This window comes from Hyla sarda, chromosome 4, assembly GCF_029499605.1.
Source record: "Hyla sarda isolate aHylSar1 chromosome 4, aHylSar1.hap1, whole genome shotgun sequence".
NCBI classification, from domain to species: Eukaryota; Metazoa; Chordata; class Amphibia; order Anura; family Hylidae; genus Hyla; species Hyla sarda.
The window spans coordinates 351,391,150-351,412,145 of record NC_079192.1 but is presented as its reverse complement, the minus strand read 5'-3'; positions in this window follow the sequence as shown (position 1 = coordinate 351,412,145).

The following is a 20,996-nucleotide window of genomic DNA, read 5'->3' as shown; positions in this document are numbered from 1 at the left end:
ATACACACATGCACTCTCATTCCCACTTTATACACACACACACACATGTACTCCCATAACACTGTATACACACATGTACTCCCATAACACTTTATACACACACATATACTCCCATAACACTGTATACACACACATGCACTCCCTAGAACACTTTATACACACACATGCACTCCCATAACACTTTATACACACACATGCACTCCCATAACACTTTATACACACATACACTCCCATAACACTGAATACACACACATGCACTCTCATTACCACTGTATACACACACATGCACTCTCATTACCACTTTATACACACACATGCCCTTTCATTAACACTACACTAACCTCATGCAGACATTCCTCTGACTTTGTCTTCATCCCTGGATGGTCACAGAGGGGTCAATAGCAGATAACACAGCTGAGAGGAGGGGGCACAGGACTGGGCACAGGCAGCATGCAGGTACATCTTCATGACCTGCTGTTTGGCCTCTTCAATCTGCCGTGCCATGAATCCCCTCCCCCTCCACCAGACCCGACGGCAGTGTAATGGTACATGTCCTAGGTGGCAGGGCTCCCCATTTATTTTAAATGGGGGGGCACAAGGGGGGGCACGGCCTGATCTAATGGGGACCATGCTCTATGAATGAATAGAATATCTGTCAGCATCATCGGCCGGGCGGCTGCTGGATGCGCTATATGTGACAAGTGATGCTGATAGATATACTATTCATTCATAGCACGGCGGCTGCATATGTATATAGAAGCACTGTAGGGGGCAGATAACGCTATATGTCTGCTCCCCCCAGGCACATCTATATACATATGCAGCCACCGCTCTATGAATGAATAGTATATCTATCAGGATCATCTGGACGGGCGGCTGCTGGATGTGCTGTTTACAGATATACACGTCACATATAGCGCTGCACGGGAAAATTAAGACAAATGCGCTATATGTGACATGTATATCTGTCAGCAGCGCATCCAGCAGCCGCCCAGCCGATGAGGAGGTATATATATCTAAAAGTGCCTCCAGGGGTCATTACTTTATTAATGCGCATGGGGGGGGGGTATATTTTTATAAATAGCTGGGGGGCGGGATATATAGCTCTATATATATTGCCCCCCATGACACTTTCTGTCACGATTCGGCTGGCTGGAGGTGGATCCTCTGTGCCAGAGAGGGATTGGCGTGGACCGTGCTGGTGGACCGGTTCTAAGTTGCTACTGGTATTCACCAGAGCTCGCCGCAAAGCAGGATGGCCTTGCAGCGGCGGTAGAAACCAGGTCGTATCCACCAGCAACGGCTCAACCTCTCTGACTGCTGAAGATAGGCGCGGTACAAGGGAGTAGACAAGAGCAAGGTCGGACGTAGCAGAAGGTCAGGGCAGGCAGCAAGGATCGTAGTCAGGGGCAACGGCAGGAGGTCTGGAACACAGGCTAGGAACACACAAGGGAACGCTTTCACTGGCACAATGGCAACAAGATCCGGCGAGGGAGTGCACAGGTGAGAATACTGATTAGGCCTGCTGCGCCAATCAGTGGCGCAGCGGCCCTTTAAATGGCAGAGACCCGGCGCGCGCGCGCCCTAAGGAGCGGGGCCGCGCGCGCCGGGACAACACAGACGGGGAACGGGTCAGGTACGGGAGCTGAGATGCGCATCGCGAGCGGGCGCGTCCCGCATCGCGAATCGCATCCCGGCTGGGAGTAATATCGCAGCGCACCCGGTCAGCAGGTCTGACCGGGGCGCTGCGAATGAGAGAACGCTGCGAGCGCTCCGGGGAGGAGCGGGGACCCGGAGCGCTCGGCGTAACACTTTCATTATACATATGTCATGGCCCACATTTTTAAATCACGTGCTTGGAGCCCTGATTGGCTCCACATCGTTCATTTTTAAATCACCTGCTGGGAGCCCTGATTTGCTCCTCAGTACCGGCCATTCAGAGCTCTCAGCGGGGAATTTGAAAATGAAAGTAAAACATACATCGTGATCAGAGGGTTGCGGAGCATGCCACCTGCTCCCCTGCTTAATAACTTCTGATCGGATCTGGTCTCAGAAGTGAAACCCGGTCCGATCAATCCCTCAGCCACTGTACTACAACCCCCATCATGGAACAGAGTCTGATCCATGATGGGGGTTGTGGTACAAACACTAATGTAGCCTCCCAAGATGTCTGCAGACTCCCGCAGCCAGGGAATTACTACTCCCATCATGGAAACAAGTCTTTTCCATGATGGGAGTAGTAGTAGCTCCGGCTGTGGGAGTTTGTAGGCAGAAGTGTACGGCCATACATACATACAGATGTTATAACAGGTCTTAATAGCAAGGGACTAAACTGTAGGAGGGTTCTGCCAACATTTTCAAAAGGTTGCCTCTACCCTGGTCTATATTTGCGCATTTTTTGAATGCGCTTTATTTAAAAATGCGTATATAGTAAATATCTTCCACTGCCTATGTAAAAACAGAATTCTGCTTCTCCCAGTCATTTTAGTGAAAATGGCATATGTGAAAAAGGTGCAAAAATTGTGTAAATAGCAAAAAGGCGCACAGACTTGATAAATATTGCATATTTTTTTATTACCTAAGAAAGCGCTTGCAGACGCCAAAAGCACAGGCATTTTCCACAGAGAATTTTTTAAAAGGACACCACAATCTAAAATCAGGAAACACTATGGGCAACACAGCAATTTTTTCTTGTTCAGCTGCACTTTGCTATTTATAGGACTAGGACGAAGCCCTTTTTTGCTAATCTGACCACTGTCACTTTAAACATTAATAACTCTGGAATGCTTTTACTTATCATTCTGATTCTGAGATTGTTTTTTCGTGACATATTCTACTTTAACATAGTGGTAAATTTTTGTGGTAACTTGCATCCTTTCTTGGTGAAAAATCCCCAAATTTGATGAAAATTTTTTACATTTTTAATTTTTCTAACTTTGAAGCTCTCTGCTTGTAAGGAAAATGGATATTCCCCCCAAAAAAATTTGTGGATTCACATATACAATATGTCTACTTTATGATTGCATCATAAAATTGACGTGTTTTTACTTTTGGAAGACACCAGAGGGCCTCAAAGTTCAGCAGCAATTTTCCAATTTTTCACAAAATTTTCTAACTCACAATTTTTCAGGGACCAGTTCAGGTTTGAAGTGGATTTGAAGGGTCTTCATATTAGAAATACCCCATAAATGACCCCATTATAAAAACTGCACCCCCAAAGTATTCAAAATGACATTCATTAAATGTTTTAACCCTTTAGGTGTTTCACAGGAAAAGCAGCAAGTGAAGGAGAAAATTCAAAATCTTCATTTTTTACACTTGCATGTTCTTGTAGACCCAATTTTTGGTAAAAGGAGAAAATGTATACTTGTATGTGTAACCCAATTTCTCTCGAGTAAGCACATACCTCATATGTCTATGTAAAGTGTTTGGCAGGCGCAGTAGAGGGCTCAGAAGCGAAGGAGCGACAAGAGGATTTTAGAGAGTACGTTTTTCTGAAATGGTTTTCGGGGGGAATGTCGCATTTAGGAAGCCCCGATGGTGCCAGAACAGCAAAAAAATAAAAAACACATGGCATACCATTTTGGAAACTAGACCCCTTGAGGAACATAACAAGGAATAAAGTGAGCCTTAATACCCCACAGGTGTTTCACGACCTTTGCATATGTAAAAAAAAAATTCACTAAAATGTTGGTTTTCCCCCAAATTTCACATTTTTTAAAGGGTTAATAGCAGAAGAGACCCCCAAAATTTGTAATCCCATCTCTTCTGAGTATGGAGGTACCCCATAAGTGGACCTGAAGTGCACTGCGGGCGAACTACAATGCTCAGAAGAGAAGGCGTCATATTTGGCTTTTTTAAAGCAAATTTTGCTCGGGGGGGCAAGTCACGTTTAGGAAGCCCCTATGGTGCCAGGACAGCAAAAAAAAAAACCACATGGCATACCATTTTGGAAACTAGACCCCTCACAGAATTTAATGAGGGGTACAGTGGGCATTTACCCCCCACTGGTGTCAGACAGATCTTTGGAACAGTGGGCTGTGCAAAATTTTTCATTTTCACGGACCACTGTTCCAAAGATCCGTCAGACACCTGTGGGGTGTAAATTCTCACTGCACCCCTTATTACATTCCGTGAGGGGTGTAGTTTCCAAAATGGGGTCACATGTGGGTGTGTTTTTTTTGTGTGTTTGTCAGAACCGCTGTAACAATCAGCCACCCCTGTGCAAATTACCTCAAATGTACATGGCACACTCTCCCTTCTGGACCTTGTTGTGCGCCCCCAGAGCACTTTGCGCCCACATATGGGGTATCTCCGTACTCGGGAGAAATTGCGTTACAAATTTTGGGGGGCATTTTTCCCTTTTACCTCTTGTGAAAATGAAAAGTATAGGGCAACACAACATTTTTTTTTTTACACTAACATGCTGGTGTAGACCCCAACTGTTCCTTTTCATAAGGGGTAAAAGGAGAAAAAGCCCCCCAAAATTTGTTAGGCAATCTCTTCCGAGTACGGCGATACCCCATATGTGACCCTATTCTGTTGCCTTGAAATACAACAGGGCTCCAAAGTGAGAGCGCCATGCGCATTTGAGGCCTGAATTAGGGACTTGCATAGGGGTGGACATAGGGGTATTCTACGCCAGTGATTCCCAAACAGGGTGCCTCCAGCTGTTGTAAAACTCCCAGCATGCTTGGACAGTCAATTGCTGTCCAGAAATGCTGGGAGTTTTTGTTTTGCAACAGCTGGAGGCTTCATCTTAGAAACACTGCCGTACAATAAGTTTTTCATTTTTATTGGGGAGGGGGTGGTAGGGGGGCAGTGTACGTGTGTATATGTAGTGTTTTACTCTTTATTTTATGTTTGTGTAGTGTAGTGTTTTTAGGTTACACTGGAGGCAGATTACACTGAGTCTCCCGCTAGGAGTTTGAGCTGCGGCGGAAAATTTGCCGCAGCTCAAATTTGTAGCGGGGAACTCACTGTAATCTGCCGCCAGTGTGAATGTAGCCTGTACATTCACATGGGAAGGGGGTCAAAACTACAACTCCCAGCATGCACTGACAGACCATGCATGCTGGGAGTTGTAGTTTTGCAACAGCTGGAGGCACACTGGTTGGAAAACCTTTAGTTAGGTTCTATGACCTAACTCAGTATTTTACAACCAGCATGCCTCCAGCTGTTGCAAAACTACAACTCCCAGCATGTACTGATTGCGGAAGGGCATGCTGGGAGATGTAGTTATGCAATGGCTGAGGGCACGCAAGTACAACTCCCAGCATGCCAAGACAGCCTTATGCTGTTCCTGAATGCTGGGAGTTGTAGTTTTGCAAGATTTAGAGGGGTTCAGGTTGTAAATCACTATCCAGTGGTCTCAAAACTGTGGCCCTCCAGATGTTGCAAAACTACAACTCGCAGCATGCCCAGACAGCAAACTGCTGTCTGTGCATGCTGAGAGTTGTAGTTTTGCAACATCTGGAGGGGAACAGTTTGAGACCACTTCGTGATCTACAACCTGAACCCCTCTAAATATTGCAAAACTACAAGTCCCAGCATGCCCACACAGCAAACAGCTGTCTGGGCATGCTGGGAGTTGTAGTTTTGCAACATCTGGAGGGCCACGGTTTAGAGACCACTGTAAACTGTGGCCCCTCCGGATGTTGCCAGGCAACAACTCACCTAGCAGGACCCGGAAGTATTGCTGCCGCCGGCGCACGTGGGGGAGGATCGCGCTCGGGGATCCGGGAGCCAGGTAAGGGACCTTCGGCGCTGACCTTCCCTGTACAGTTCCCCCGTTTTGCCCGGACACCGATAGGTGGGCAAAGCGAGGGAACTGAACTTTAACCCCCCCTCCTCCGGTCTGCTATCGGTCGGTCAACCAATAGCAGTGATATACCAGTAAATACCCCCCAAAATTTGTAACCCCATATCTTTTGAGTATGGAGGTACCCCATATGTTGACCTCAAGTGCACTACGGGCGATCTACAATGCTCAGAAAAGAAGGAGTCATATTTGGCTTTTTGAGAGCAAATTTTGCTCGGGAGGCATGTCGCATTTAGGAAGCCCCTATGGTGCCAGGACAGCAAAATAACCCCAACATGGCATACCATTTTGGAAACCAGACCCCTTGAGGAATGTAACAAGGGGTACAGTGAGCATTTACCCCCCTGCTGGTGTCTGTCAGATCTTTGGAACTGTGAGCTGTACGAAATTTTTAATTTGCACAGCCCACTCTTCCAAAGATCTGTCAGACACCTGTGAGGGGTAAATTCTCACTGCACCCCTCATTACATTCCGTGAGGGGTGTAGTTTCCGAAATGGGATCACATGTGGGGTTTTGTTTTTTTTGCGTTTGTCAAAACCGCTGTAACAATCAGCCACCCCTGTGCAAATCACCTCAAATGTACATGGCGCACTCTCCCTTCTGGGCCTTGTTGTGCGCCCCCAGAGCACTTTGCGCCCACATATGGGGTATCTCCATAGTCGGGAGAAATTGCATTACTAATTTTGGGGGGCTTTTTTCCCTTTTACCTCTTGTCAAAATGAAAAGTATAGGGCAACACCAGCATGTTACTGTACAAAATTTATTTTTTTACACTAACATGCTGGTATAGACCCCAACTTCACCTTTTCAAAAGGGGTTAAAGGAGAAAAAGCCCCCCGCAAATTTGTTAGGCAATTTCTCCCGAGTTTGGCGATACCCCATATGTGACCCTAAACTGTTGCCTTGAAATACGACAGGGCTCCAAAGTGAGAGCACCATGCGCATTTGAGGCCTGAATTAGGGATTTGCATAGGGGTGGACATAGGGGGTATTCTATGCCAGTGATTCCCAAACAGGGTGCCTCCAGCTGTTGCAAAACTCCCAGCATGCTTGGACAATCAACGGCTAAAAAAAAAAAAAAAAAAAAAAAAGTGTGGTTCCCCGGCTTTCATTTTCAGCCAAATACCAACCAAACAGCAACAGCCTGACATTACCAGGGTGGGCAGGGACCATTGTTACTGGCCCTCCCCAGCCTAAATAACACCAGCCTGTTACCGCCTAGGCCCAAGAGCGCCATATTTGGCGCTCTGGGCCTGTTGGTATCAGCTCTTCCCTGTACCCCTGTGGCGTTGGGTACCGGGGTAATAATTCGGGGTTAGCGCTAGCTGTTTTTGGGGTTAACGCTTAGCCCTGACTTAGAAATGGACTCCGTCTACAAGACGGCTTCCACTACTAAGCCAGCAAAGTAATAACAAAGAAAAAAAGCACACACAAGTTAAAACATTTTTATTAGGAAAAACACTCCCCCACAGCCCTCGTTAACCATTTTATTAAAAGAAAAGAAAAAAATGCAGGTCATCGTTGTAGTCCACCGATTCCGATGTAGTCCTCCGCATTCACGTATCTGAAACGAGAAGACAAACACAAAAAAAAAAATGGGTTAGTACCTGGAGAGCCTAACTTACCACCCCGTTCGTGCTCCGTCATCTTCCTGCATTGCTAATAGTCCAGTGACGGAGCAGGAACGGAGGTGGGTAAGTGGCCTTGTGATCACCGTATCCAGCCATCTATACAGATGGCTGTATACTACATTAATGTAGCAGAGCGCAACTGCCTCTGCTACTTTTGCAAAACTACAACTTCCATCCTGCCCGGACAGCCTTTGGCTGTCTGGGCATGCTGGGAGTTGTAGCCCCTTCACTTTATGACTAAGCTAAGCTACACCCCACGCTAAACTCTCTAAACTACACTTCATCTGCCTGTAAAACTAAGTTAGCTACACTACACCCGTGTACAACTACGCCAACTATGCTAGAACTGGACTAACACTACACTACGCTAACTACTCTAAGACTACGCTAACAATACACTACGCTAAATACGCTAAATCTGTGCTAATGCTACACTACACTAAATACATTAAAACTGCGTTAAAACTAAGCTACGCTAAATACGCTAAAACTGCATTTACACTACGCTAAATACACGAAAACTGCGCTAACACTACGCTAAATACACTAAAACTGCGCCATCACTACGTTAAATACACTAAAACTGCGCTAGCACTACGCTATGCTAAATATGCTACAACTGTGCTAACACTATGCTACGCTAAATACACTAAAACTGCGCTAACACTAAGCTACGCTACAACTGCGCTAACACTACGCCATGCTAAATACGCTACAACTGTGCTAACACTATGCTACGCTAATAACTGTAAAACCGCGCTAACACTAAACTAAAGCTACTCTAAAATTTAGCTAACGCTACGCTAACTACGCTAAAATCGCGCTAACACTAAGCTAACTACTTTATACCTGTGTAAAACTACAACTCCCAGCATGCCTGGGCAGCCTTTAGCTGTCTGGTTATGCTGGGAGTTGTGGTGACTTCACTGCACTACAACTCTCAGCATACCCGGGCAGCCTTCAGCTGTGTGGGCATGCTGGGAGTTGTGGTCCCTTCGCTGTCTAATCTAAGCTAAACTACAACTCCCAGCATGCCTGGGCTGCCTTTAGCTGTCTGGGCATGCTGGGAGTTGTAGTCCCTTCGCTGTCTAATCTAAGCTAAACTACAACTCCTAGCATCCCTGGGCAGCCTTTAGCTGTCTGGGCATGCTGGGTGTTGTAGTCCTAAACTACAACTCCCAGCATGCCTGGGCAGCCTTTAGCTGTCTGGGCATGCTGGGAGTTGTAGTCCCTTCGCTGTCTAATCTAAGCTAAACTACAACTCCTAGCATGCCTGGGTAGCCTTTAGCTGTCTGGGCATGCTGGGTGTTGTAGTCCTAAACTACAACTCCCAGCATGCCTGGGCAGCCTTTAGCCAGGGCATGCTGGGAGTTGTAGTTTAGCTTAGATTAGACAGCAAAAGGACTACAACTCCCAGCATGCCCAGACGGGCATGCTGGGAGTTGTAGTCCTTTTGCTGTCTAATCTAAGCTAAACTACAACTCCCAGCATGCCCTGGCAGCCTTTAGCTGTATGGGCATGCTGGGAGTTGTTGTCCTAAACTACAACTCCCATGCTGGGAGTTGTGGTGCCTAACCCCCTTTCACTTTTAATACTAAACTATGCTAAACTACACTAACTTTGCGTAGTGCTGCGCATGCGCAGTACAAATTTAGCTGCGCTCGAAGCTACACATGCGCAATGGCTAGCGCTGCGCCCGAAGCCCTTTAAATCTGTTTCCCGTTCCCTGAGCTAACAGGGAGCGGGGAACAGAGCCGCGGGCGGGCGGGGTGGATGGCTCGCGCAGGCGGAGGACACACGTAACACTGCTAGCGGGCACAGGGGTCCCGTTTGCAGTGAACATTGCTCGCGCTGGCGGGTGACACTGACTGTCAGCTTGTGCGAGGGGCACACAAGCTGACAGGCGCAGCAGGGACACATAACACTGCTAGCGGGCACAGGGGTCCCTTTAGCGGTGAACATTGCTCGCGCTGGCAGGTGACACTGACTGTCAGCTTGTGCGAGGGGCAGCCTATAGTGTAAGCCTATAGAATGTGATGGAGGCGGAGCGCTCGAGCAGGGAAAACTGCTGAGTCACTCAATCACAATCTATGGCAAATTACAATCCATGGCACTGCACCGGAAACTAAAGTGAAACTGAAACTAAAAGTCACAAGATGTGGACCCCCCTGGAGCTGCTCAATTCTGCCTAAAAAGTAGGTGTGTGAGTGTGTGTGTAAATATGTGTGTGTATCTTGAGCCTAATCGTGTGTATAACTAAGCATTATATATGTAAAGTGCATTTGTTTGTATCTGTGCATTGTTTGTCTATGAATGAATGTATGTGTGTTCAGAGTGTGGGGCACTACTTGGGTATATGGGGGCTCTCTTCAGGAGACTGGGAAAGCTGTGTGTACTGCCTGTCACCCAACTTTCCCATTCTCCTGAAGGGAATATCTGTCTGGTAAAGCAGGCATATTAGAGATATGACATGGAGGGAAATAACAGATGTCACAATACCAGACACTATGACTTTATGGGGCCCCAAAATTCCTGATGGCGGCCCTGCGTACAGTTAACGGCTTGGAGATGGGTCCCTTCACGCCAACGCGTTTCGGGTCAAGGACACTTAGTCATCCCTTTCAGGACAAACAGCTTATCATAATTTAAACATTATGGAGGCGGAAGCAAACAACAACAATATAAATACATCCTCAACGTTTGAAACCAAAAACAGTGAATTTTATCCTATACAAACAAGACCCCTGGTACTGGATCATTTCCAGGATTTAATTATGAAGGACTTAGTTTCTTTAACCCCTTAAGGACCAAGCCCATTTTGACCTTAAGGACCAGGCCAGTTTTATTTCTGCAGTTTCGTTTTTTCCTCCACATCTTCTAAAAATCGTAACTCTTTTATATTTTCATCCACAGATTAGTATGAGGGCTTGTTTTTTGCATGACCAGTTGTTCTGTTTAATGACATCACTAATTTTACCATAAAATGTATGGCACAACCAAAAAAATTCTATTTGCATGGGGAAATTAAAAACAAAACCGCAATTTTGCAAATTTTGGAAGGTTTCGTTTTCACGCCGTACAATTTACGGTAAAAGTGAAATGTGTTCTTTATTCTGTGGGTCAATACGATTAAAATGATACCCATGATTATATACTACTTTTCTATTATTGTTGCGCTTAAAAAAAGTGCAAACTTTTTAACTAAATTAGTACGTTTAAAAGCCTTCTATTTTGACTACCTATAACGTTTTCATTTTTCCGTACCAGCGGCAGTATGAGGGCTCATTTTTTGCACCATGATGTGCACTTTTTATTGATACCACATTTGTTTTTTATAAAACTTTTATTAATTTTTTCATTGTTTTTTTTATTTGATAAAAAGTGACAAAAAAGTAGTAATTTTGCACTTTTTTATTTTTACGTTCACACCGTTCACTGTACGGGATCAATAACATAATATTTTAATAGTTTGGACATTTATGCATGCGGTGATACCAAATATGTGTATTAATTATTTTATTTATTTTTTTACACTTTATGGGTGTAAAATGGGAAAAAAGGACATTTTACATTTTTATTGGGGGAGGGTATTTTTCAATTTTTTTTTACTTTTTATTTTTTAACTTTCATTTTTACACTTTAATAGTCCCCATTGCTAATACTGTTCAGTGCTATGCATAGGGCACAGCACTGATCAGTATTATCTGTGATCTTCTGCTCTGGTCGCTCGATCTCAGACCAGAGCAGAAGACCCCAGGAGACGGCCGTAGCAAGGTGAGAGAACCTCCGGCCACCATGCTGGATGATCGGATTGCCGCAGCAGCACTGCGGGCAATCCGATCATCCATTTAAAGTACCGAACTGCCGCAGATGCCATGATCTGTATTGATCATGGCATCTGAGGGGTTAATGGCGGACATCCGCGCAATCGCCTATGTCCGCCGTTACCAGCGGGTTCGTAAATGTACATCGTGGTGCGTTAAGTACCACGGCACCATAACGTACATTTATGTCCATTGTCGTTAAGGGGTTAAAAAAAACAGTGTTGAAAATCACAGTACAAAGGATAATCTATCCAAAAAAGAAAGAAGCGCAATGAGCTCTCTTCTTAAAAAGAAAGATCTAACTATTCGTGCCGCGGATGAGGGCAGCTCTGTAGTGTGTCTGAACCCTGGACTATATCTGAAACTCAGTGAAGAAATCCTTCAAGATAGGAACACCTGCTGCTTATTGAGCACTGATCCCACGCTGTGCATTCAGGTCAAACTGAGGGAAGTTTTACAAGAGGGAGTTGCCTTATCTGTGATTTCTGAAAAGGAAAAGGAATATATGTTTGTGGAGAAACATATTATACCTATTTTTCATACTCTGCCTAAAATGCATAAGAACCGATTCCCGCCACCTATGCGCCCCATCGTGGCGGGAATAGGTTCTTTAAATAAAAGAATTTGTGAGTGGCTAGATTCAGTACTTCAGCCTCTTGTGCTGAAATGTCCGAGCTATATTAAAGATTCCAAGCATTTGCTTAACATCATGCAACAGTTTACATGGAGCGATTCGTATTCGTGGATCACCTGCTACATTGAAACGCTCTATTCTGCAATACCACATGATCTAGCTCTCCAAGCTATTGAATATATCATGCATGTTTTTTTCCAACTACAGCAATGACCTAAAACTGTTTATTTTGGAAGTCACCTCTAGAGATGAGCGAACTTTTCAAAAATTCGATTTGGACGATTCGCAGAATTTTCCTGAAAAGGTTTGTTAATCGATGTTAAAAAAGGCTATTTCTAGCCTACATACAGCCTCTATAGGGGTATAGAACACTTTGCTGTGTCCTAAAATGCATGGAGTGTGCTGGGGTAGTGAAATAATATTGTTATTCAGAATAGCATGCAGATTACCGGCATCGCTCATAGAATCACTGCCGCACAGCAGCACAATGACAGAGCCTGGTGGTGGCATCAGTGTCAGGAGACCATATAGTGACTGAATGACACAGAGTGGACATGTTGGCAGCAAGAGGAGACCATTTAGTGGCTGAATGGCACAGCGTGGAGTTGGCTGATGCACACAAGGGCTTCACAATCCCCCCCCAAAAAACAACACAATATATGAAATTTTTGACAAAGATTTCTCATTGGTCGCACCCGCTTTCCAAAAGTTAGAAATTGCCAGAACCAGGCCCCACCTCTGCGGCATCAGTAACCCATATATTGACTGAAGGACACAGCCTGGAGTTGGCTGATGCACCAGTACACACCAGGGCTTCACAATCCCCCCTCCAAAATCAACACAATGAGACATTTTTGTCAAAGATTTCTAATTGGTAGCACCCGCTATCCAAAAATTTGAAATTTCCAGAACCAGGCCCCACCCCTGTGGCATCAGTAACCCATATATTGCCTGCATGACACAGCCTGGAATTGGCTGATGCAAGAGTACACACCAGGGCTTCACAATCCCCCCCCAAAAACCAACACAATATATGACATTTTTGTCAAAGATTTCTCATTGGTAGCACCCGCTATCCAAAAATTAGAAATTTCCAGACCCAGGCCCCACCTCTGCGGCATCAGGAACCCATATATTGCCTGAAGGACACAGCCTGGAGTTGGCTGATGCACCAGTACACACCCGGGCTTCACAGTCCCCTCAAAAAAACAACAACATTTTAGAATTTTTTTAAAAGAAATACCTTTGTGTAAGAACAAGCGCTTATCCCACAGTTCACAAGACTCTATAATGCAGGACGGTGGACCACCCAAAGACATTCTTCTCAAAAATAATAAACCACACAATGTTTGAATTTTTTTTACAAAAACTAATTCAATATGTGTGTAAGCGCATCTGTCTTCAAAAGATCAGATCACCAAAGGACTTTTTTCGCCCAAAATGATGAAGCAGAGTTAATCCCTGTCCGTATTTTATTTTATTTTTTCATTAAAAAGTCACACGCAACAAGCGTTCCGTTGTGTAACGATTAGCATTCTGGAAAATTCAATTTTATTACTGATAAAATTATCAGTAAATTTCAAAAAAACACTACCCAAGAGTGTTTAATTACCCCATACATTGCACCAGTAGCAGTCAAGAGTAGGACTCAGCAGTACCCAAAAGGCTTTAATAACCCCCTACCTTTCCATGATGAATTGCAAGATCGAGCAATACCAGGTGTGTTATGTCCTCTGATTTCCGGGGCCGCAGGCACGCTCCACTGAACGGATTAGCGGGTCTTTATCTTTCATCGACCGGTGCTGGTAACCCGCTAACTCCCGGAAAGGTAAGCTGCCGCGAAGCAGGTGGTCTCCCCCGGGCACGTTTGGCTCCAGAATTTCCACTACTGCCACACCACGCTGACTGCCAACCGTGCTACCGCCTTGCTGACTCAAGGGCAACCTGCAACTCTCTTCTCCCGATGATGAACCCCCTTTTCCTGAGATTGAGCAATAACAGGTGTGTTATGCCCTCAGATGTCCGCGCTCCACTGAACGGATTAGGGTGTGTCCATCTTTTTTTGTAGCATATTAATCACAAAACGATTCCCCTAGGTAGGTCAGGGATCCCACTAAATTATTAACACAAACCCAGGGCCTAAGCCCGGGGCACTAAATCCCTTTAACTAAACCCCCCAATGATTAAAATATAACTTTTATTCAATGTAAAGTAAAATGATGATATGTGATTTAAAATTCCAGCTTCACAGTTCCAGATATATGTTATAAGCTCTGGGGTATACCCAGTAGTCTCATATCTTATGGGTCTGCAGTACCAAGATCAATTGGATTGCTGTGAACACTGATTAAAATCAAAACATTTGCCTCCTCTACTAGTTTCGGCGACTCTGCACCGTCCTCAGGAGGAATATCTGGCAAACACCCCTCCACGTGCTAACCTCTGCCTTTTATATCCTAGGTGTACTACATCATCATTATTCGTCTGTCAGTGGACCAATCTTATCCAAGCAATACTATATTCTCCAATCACACACCTTACAGTCACTCACCTTAGTCCATTATGACCAATCAGTGAATATTTACCTGTCTGTGCCTTCCATCGGGTCATCGGTAAGCGCCGCTCTTCCGGTATACGGGTCATGTGCCTAGTCACATGATCGGGACATCTTGTCCTGTCCCAGCGCATGCGCATAATCCTTGTAACGTTACACATACTCTATTGCGACTGCGCTAGAACTTGGAAGCAATTCTCCTTCTATCTCGTAACCGTGCGTGCGCGAGAACTATTTCATGCCGCCAGGCATATACTGCGCCGGTGCACAAACTTGGAGAAAGGCTCTTTCTATTCATTATATGGCGCATTGCGTGGGGACTTAGTCCATTTCCACCATGTCCTATTCTATAATATATATTTAATTGCCAAGTATAGATAAGAGCCAATCTTCATGAATATTAAATACAGTATAAGAGGTGATGACTAAGGTACAGTGTAGAAAGTTGTCCAAGATATATGAAATTATATTGACATACAGGTTGTAAGACATGTCATGAGCATTCAGGCCACTGTAAACAGATTTTGGTATATGGATGTATTATGGGTTGATGTCATACAATTAACTATTGGGCCTAAAGGTATCTTAACCTCTTAAGGACCCAGGGCGTATGGATACGCCCTCACACCCTGGGCCTTAAGGACCCAGGGCGTATCCATACGCCCTGGCGTTTTCCGGTCTCTGCCGCCCGCCGGGCAGAGATCGGAACCGGATGCCTGCTGAAATGCTTCAGCAGGCATCCAGGGCAAACGCCGAGGGGGGCCATGTAGGCGATACTGGGCAATACTGGGCTGATCGGGTCTCTGGGACCCGACCGCCAGGTAATTTCGCATGATCACAGACAGCCAGGACCATGCTAACGTATAGGAGCGAGGTGGCAAGCCTGCCACCTCCTCCGATCCCCTGCGATCCGTCGGTTAGTTAACCGACCAATCACAGGGGGGGGGGGGGGCGATTACTTCCTCCCGTCCTGCCCGGCCCCTGGAAGTCAGGAGAGGATGGGAGAGGACGGGAGGAAGACCGGAGGACGCGGCTGGGGACGGGGGAGTGCTGGGGACCGGCCCCGGTACTTACCTCGTACCTGAAGACCCGGATCCCGGCGATGAAGACGGCGGCAGCGACAGGTGAGTTGATCTTCAGCCGCGGTCGGGCCCTTTACAGCAATGCACGTCGCCGTAAAGCAACATGCATTGCTGTAATGGTACCCTGTAAACTACAACTCCCAGCATGCCCAGACAGCCCTTGGCGTCTGGGCATGCTGGGAGTTGCAGTTTTGCAACATCTGGAGGTCCACCGTTTTGAGACCACTGTGCCCTTCCAGATGTTGCAAAACTACACATCCTCAGCATGCCCTTACTGTCCAGGCATGCTGGGAGTTGTAGTTCTGTAACATCTGGCCCTTCAGATGTTGCAGAACTACAACTCCCAGCATGCCTGGACAGTAAGGGCATACTGGGAGTTGTAGTTTTGCAACATCTGGAAGGGCACAGATTGGGAACCACTGTATTAGTGGTCTGCAAACTGTAGTCCTCCAGGTGTTGCAAAACTACAACTCCAAGCATGCTGGGAGTTGTAGTTCGGCAACATCTGGCTCTAAAGATGTTGCCGAACTACTACTCCCAGCATGCCTGAGAATGTTTGGGAGTAGTGGTTTTGCAACAACTGGAGGCAAACTGGTTGGGAAACATTGTCTGTTTCCTAACTCAGTGTTTCCCAACCCATATGCCTCCAGCTGTTGCAAAACTATAACTACCAGCATGCACTGATAGACTGTGCATGATGGGAGTTGTAGTTTTGCAACAGCTGGAGGTCCCCCCCCCCTGTGAATGTATGCAAGTGTCGTGAAACCCCTGTGGGGTATTAAGGCTCACTTTATTCCTTGTTACGTTCCTCAAGGGGTCTAGTTTCCAAAATAGTATGCCATGTGGGGGTTGTTTTGCTCTCCTGGCACCATAGGGGCTTCCTAAATGCGACATGCCCCAGAGCAAAATTTGCTCTCAAAAAGCCAATTATGACTCCTTCTCTTCTGAGCATTGTAGTTCGCCCGTAGTGCACTACAGGCCAACTTATGGGGTACCTCCATACTCAGAAGAGATGGAGTTACAAATTTTGGGGGGTATTTTCTGCTATTAACCCTTGCAAAAATGTGAAATTTGGGGGGAAACACACATTTTAGTGAAATTTTATTTTATTTTTTTACATATGCAAAAGTCCTGAAACACATGTGGGGTATTAAGGCTCACTTAATTCCTTGTTACGTTCCTCAAGGGGTCTTGTTTCCAAAATGGTATGACATGTGTTTTTTTTTTTGCTGTTCTGGCACCATAGGGGCTTCCTAAATGCAACATGCCCCCCAAAAACCATTTCAGAAAAACGTACTCTCCAAAATCCCCTTGTCGCTCCTTCGGTTCTGAGCCCTCTACTGCGCCGGCCGAACACTTTACATAGACATATGAGGTATGTGCTTACTCAAGAGAAATTGGGCTACAAATATAAATATACATTTTCTCCTTTTACCCCTCGTAAAAATTCTAAAATTGGGTCTACAAGAACATGCGAGTGTAAAAAATGAAGATTTTGAATTTTCTCCTTCACTTTCCTGCTATTCCTGTGAAACACCTAAAGGGTTAAAAGGCTGACCGAATATCATTTTGAATACTTTGGGGAGTGGAGTTTTTATAATGGGGTCATTTGTGGGGTATTTCTAAGATGAAGACACTTCAAATCCACTTCAAACCTGAACTGGTCCCTGAAAAATTGTGAGTTTGGAAATTTTGTGAAAAATTGGAAAATTGCTGATGAACTTTGAAGCCCTCTGGTGTCTTCCAAAAGTAAAAACTTGTCAATTATATGATGCAAACATAAAGTAGACATATTGTATATGTGAAAAAAAATTAAAATATTTTGAATATCCATTTTCCTTACAAGCAGAGAGCTTCAAAGTTAGAAAAATGCAAAATTTTCACATTTTTCATAAAATTTTCACATTTTTCACCAAGAAAGGATGCAAGTTACAATTTTTTTTACCACTATGTTAAAGTAGAATATGTCACAAAAAAAAACTATCTCGGAATCAGAATGATAACTAAAAGCATTCCAGAGTTATTAATGTTTAAAGTGACAGTGGTCAGATGTTCAAAAAATGGCCGGGTCCTAAGGTGTAAAATGGCTGGGTCCTTAAGAGGTTAATATTGAACCATTGCCATATTGGATACTTAAAGTGTTTTGACGTTCTATGAACGTGCATGATGATGGACAGGTAGACTCCTTTATTAATTAGTAAATTGTTTTTTATGTCCCCATCTTGTAGGATAGGAGACATTATATCTATGACATCACAGTGTCCCAAAATGTTTGATTAGCCAAAATTGGTCCCACAAATATATATCTTGTTAAATATCTTGTCTCCTCAAGGCACCTGCAGAAGGGAGCCGCTCCATCAGGACAAACTTTGCAACCCTGACCATAATCATGGCCTCCATCGCCATTAACATGAATCCGTCCCCTGAGGGACACCCTACATCCCCCGCAGGATTGTCAATTAGAGGATAATATTTAGGGTAGATGGTATACGTCTAATGTGTTGCTTTTCTTTTCCTAGATCTAGGAGTATTGTGAAGAGGATCATCCTATCACAACATAGCTCGGCATCCCCGAGTACAGTCCAGGGGTGTGGAAATTTTATAAAAAACTACTTGTCCACAGGACTAAAATGGAGCAAAATCTACTTGTCCCTCTTGACGATCCACTTGCCCGGGCCAATTTTCGCTTTTACGCTCTGATTTTTTCCTCCTCGCCCTAGAATAGCCATAACTACCTACTATAATGATACCTTTTAATTTTTCAATAACATATTCTCTGAACCAAAAAAAAAAAAAATAAAAAAAAAAAAAATAAAAAAAAATATATATATATATATATATATTAAGGGAAGTGAATTTGAAATAGTAAAAGATCATTTTGCAGATTAGGTGGTTTTTCTTTTCTGCGCCATTTACCTTTTGGTTGAGATAACATGTTATTTTTATACTTTAGGCCGCCTGATTACAGCAATACCAGATTTGTATAGTTTACGTCATGTTTTACTAATTCTGAACTTTTTCTAATTTTTTTAATTGCCATTTTTTAAACCCCTGTAGCTTTATTTTTTTTCCGCATACCAGGCTGTATGAGGGCTAATTTTTTGCGCCATAATTTGTTTTTTGTATCGGTACCATTTTGGTATTAATCTGACTTTTTAATCGCTTTTTAACTTTTTTTTCTGGGATTTTATAAAAATTGCAATTCTGTGGTTTGGTATTTTTTTACATTTACCGTACGGGATACATAATGTTATATTTTAATAGGTTGTACAATTACGCACGAAGCGATAACAAATATGTTTATTTTTATTATGTTTGCATGTTTTTATATAGGAAAAGGGGGTGATTTGAACTTTTAACATGGAAGGGGTTAATGCAGCGGTCTTCAAACTGTGGCCCTCCAGATGTTGCAAAACTACAACTCCCAGCATGCCCGGACAGCCAACGTCTGTCCTGGCATGCTGGGAATTGTAGTTTTGTAACATCTGGAGAGGCACAGTTTGAAGACCACTGGGTTAATGTGTGTCTTTCAAACTTTTATTAAAACTTTTTTTTTTTTTTTTTTTACACTTTATTACACTTATAGGAGGAATCATTAGATTCCTCAGACAGATGAATAGAGTTCTATTGAACTCTATTAATCTGTGTGCTCTGTGATCCATTGATAGAGCCTGGTCCAGCCAGGCTCTATCAATGACAGAGCGGGACAGGAGGAAGCAGAGGTAAGTCCTCCGGCTACCTCCATAGTGGATCTCCCCCCTGCGATCGCGCTGCAGGGGGGCGATCCACCCCACTAGCCCACCAGGGAGCATTCACATCTCCCTTTAGAAGCCGCTGTTAGCTTTGACAGCGGCGATCTAAAGGGTTAATAGCCAGCCGCGGCGATCGCCACATGCTGGCTATTAGCGGCGGCCCCCGGCTACTGAGAACAGCCGGGAGCTGCAGAGTATGGAGCGGGCAGGAATCCTGAGCACGCTCCATACTCCCCTGTGAGCGCCGCATGCATCTCCCCATCCAGACGTGCGTCCGCTCCTCCCCTCAGCTCTCCGAAGCTGGAGCTGGGGGGAGTGAAGGCAGAGGACGCAGGTCTGCACGGGGAGAAATAAGCCACGCCCCCTCATCTCCCCCCACACGTCTGCAGAGCAGGGGAGAGAAGACAAATATACAGCTTCTCATCTCCCCTGCTCTGCTTCGGAGGACACAGGCTGCAAAGTATGGAGCGGGCAGGAGTCGGGAGCCCTCTCCATACAGACTGCAGATCGCCTCCGCACTTGTCAGGTCCGGCCCTGCTTGCCCGAAGCCGGACTAAGGGCCGGACAAATTCACCTGCCCAGCGCCCAAAACTGCTAGTCCCGGGCGTCGGGCGATAGGAATTCCACATCCCTGACAGTCACAGCATCCACAACTATAGACACACAGAGACACCGAGAGTCCCCCCATCAAAGTTGAACCATGAGAGACATCCCACTCCAAAAAACAGGTAAGTATTTCATTATTCCCCATAGTGGTAATATTTAAAGTCAGTGGTGCATATCTAATATGTTATTTCTCTCTTCATGGATATGGGGGCATGGTGTAACTTTTTACTTTTGGTGGATGTTTGTGTGCCTTGTTTATTTAGAACAAATGTAGATGTATTGGCTCAGAAGCTGGTGTAGGAAGGAAGGGTTTGGGTTCATGGAGAACTGGGCTGACTTCGCTGTCGGTTACCGGCTCTACCGTAGGGACGGGCTGCACCTCAATGGGGAGGGTGCAGCTTTGCTTGGGGAGAAGATGGCTAGAAGGGTGGAGGAGTGTTTAAACTAGGGACTGGGGGGGGAGGGAACCTACAGCAAAGAGGGGGAAGATAGTGTAGATAGAGAGGTGGGAATTATAAATGTACCTGGGGGTGGAGTGGAGGGAGGGGTTAGAATAGTTAATAGGAATAAGCTTCATAGGAAAATAAAACTTACACCCTTGAATCCCATTAACCCCAATAACATAAAGGATGGAAATGTAAAGTGTATGTTCACAAATGCCAGAAGCCTAGCAAATAAAATGGGGGAGCTTGAGGCCTTGATACTGGAGGAACATATTGATATAGTTGGGGTCACTGAGACATGGCTGGACTCCTCGCATGACTGGGCTGTCAATCTGCAGGGGTTTACATTGTTTCGCAAGGATAGAATGAACAGAAAAGGTGGTGGAGTCTGTCTGTATGTAAGAAGTGGTATGAAAGTCAGTGTGAACGATGCCATAGTGTGTAATGATTCTGAGGATGTGGAATCATTGTGGGTAGAATTACAAAAGGAGGGAAATACTGAAAAAATAGTATTTGGTGTAATCTACAGACCCCCTAATATCACTGAAGAGATAGAAGTCCGGCTTCATAAACAAATAGAGAGGGCCGCCCGGGCAGGTACAGTGGTAATAATGGGAGATTTTAACTATCCAGATATAGATTGGGGTC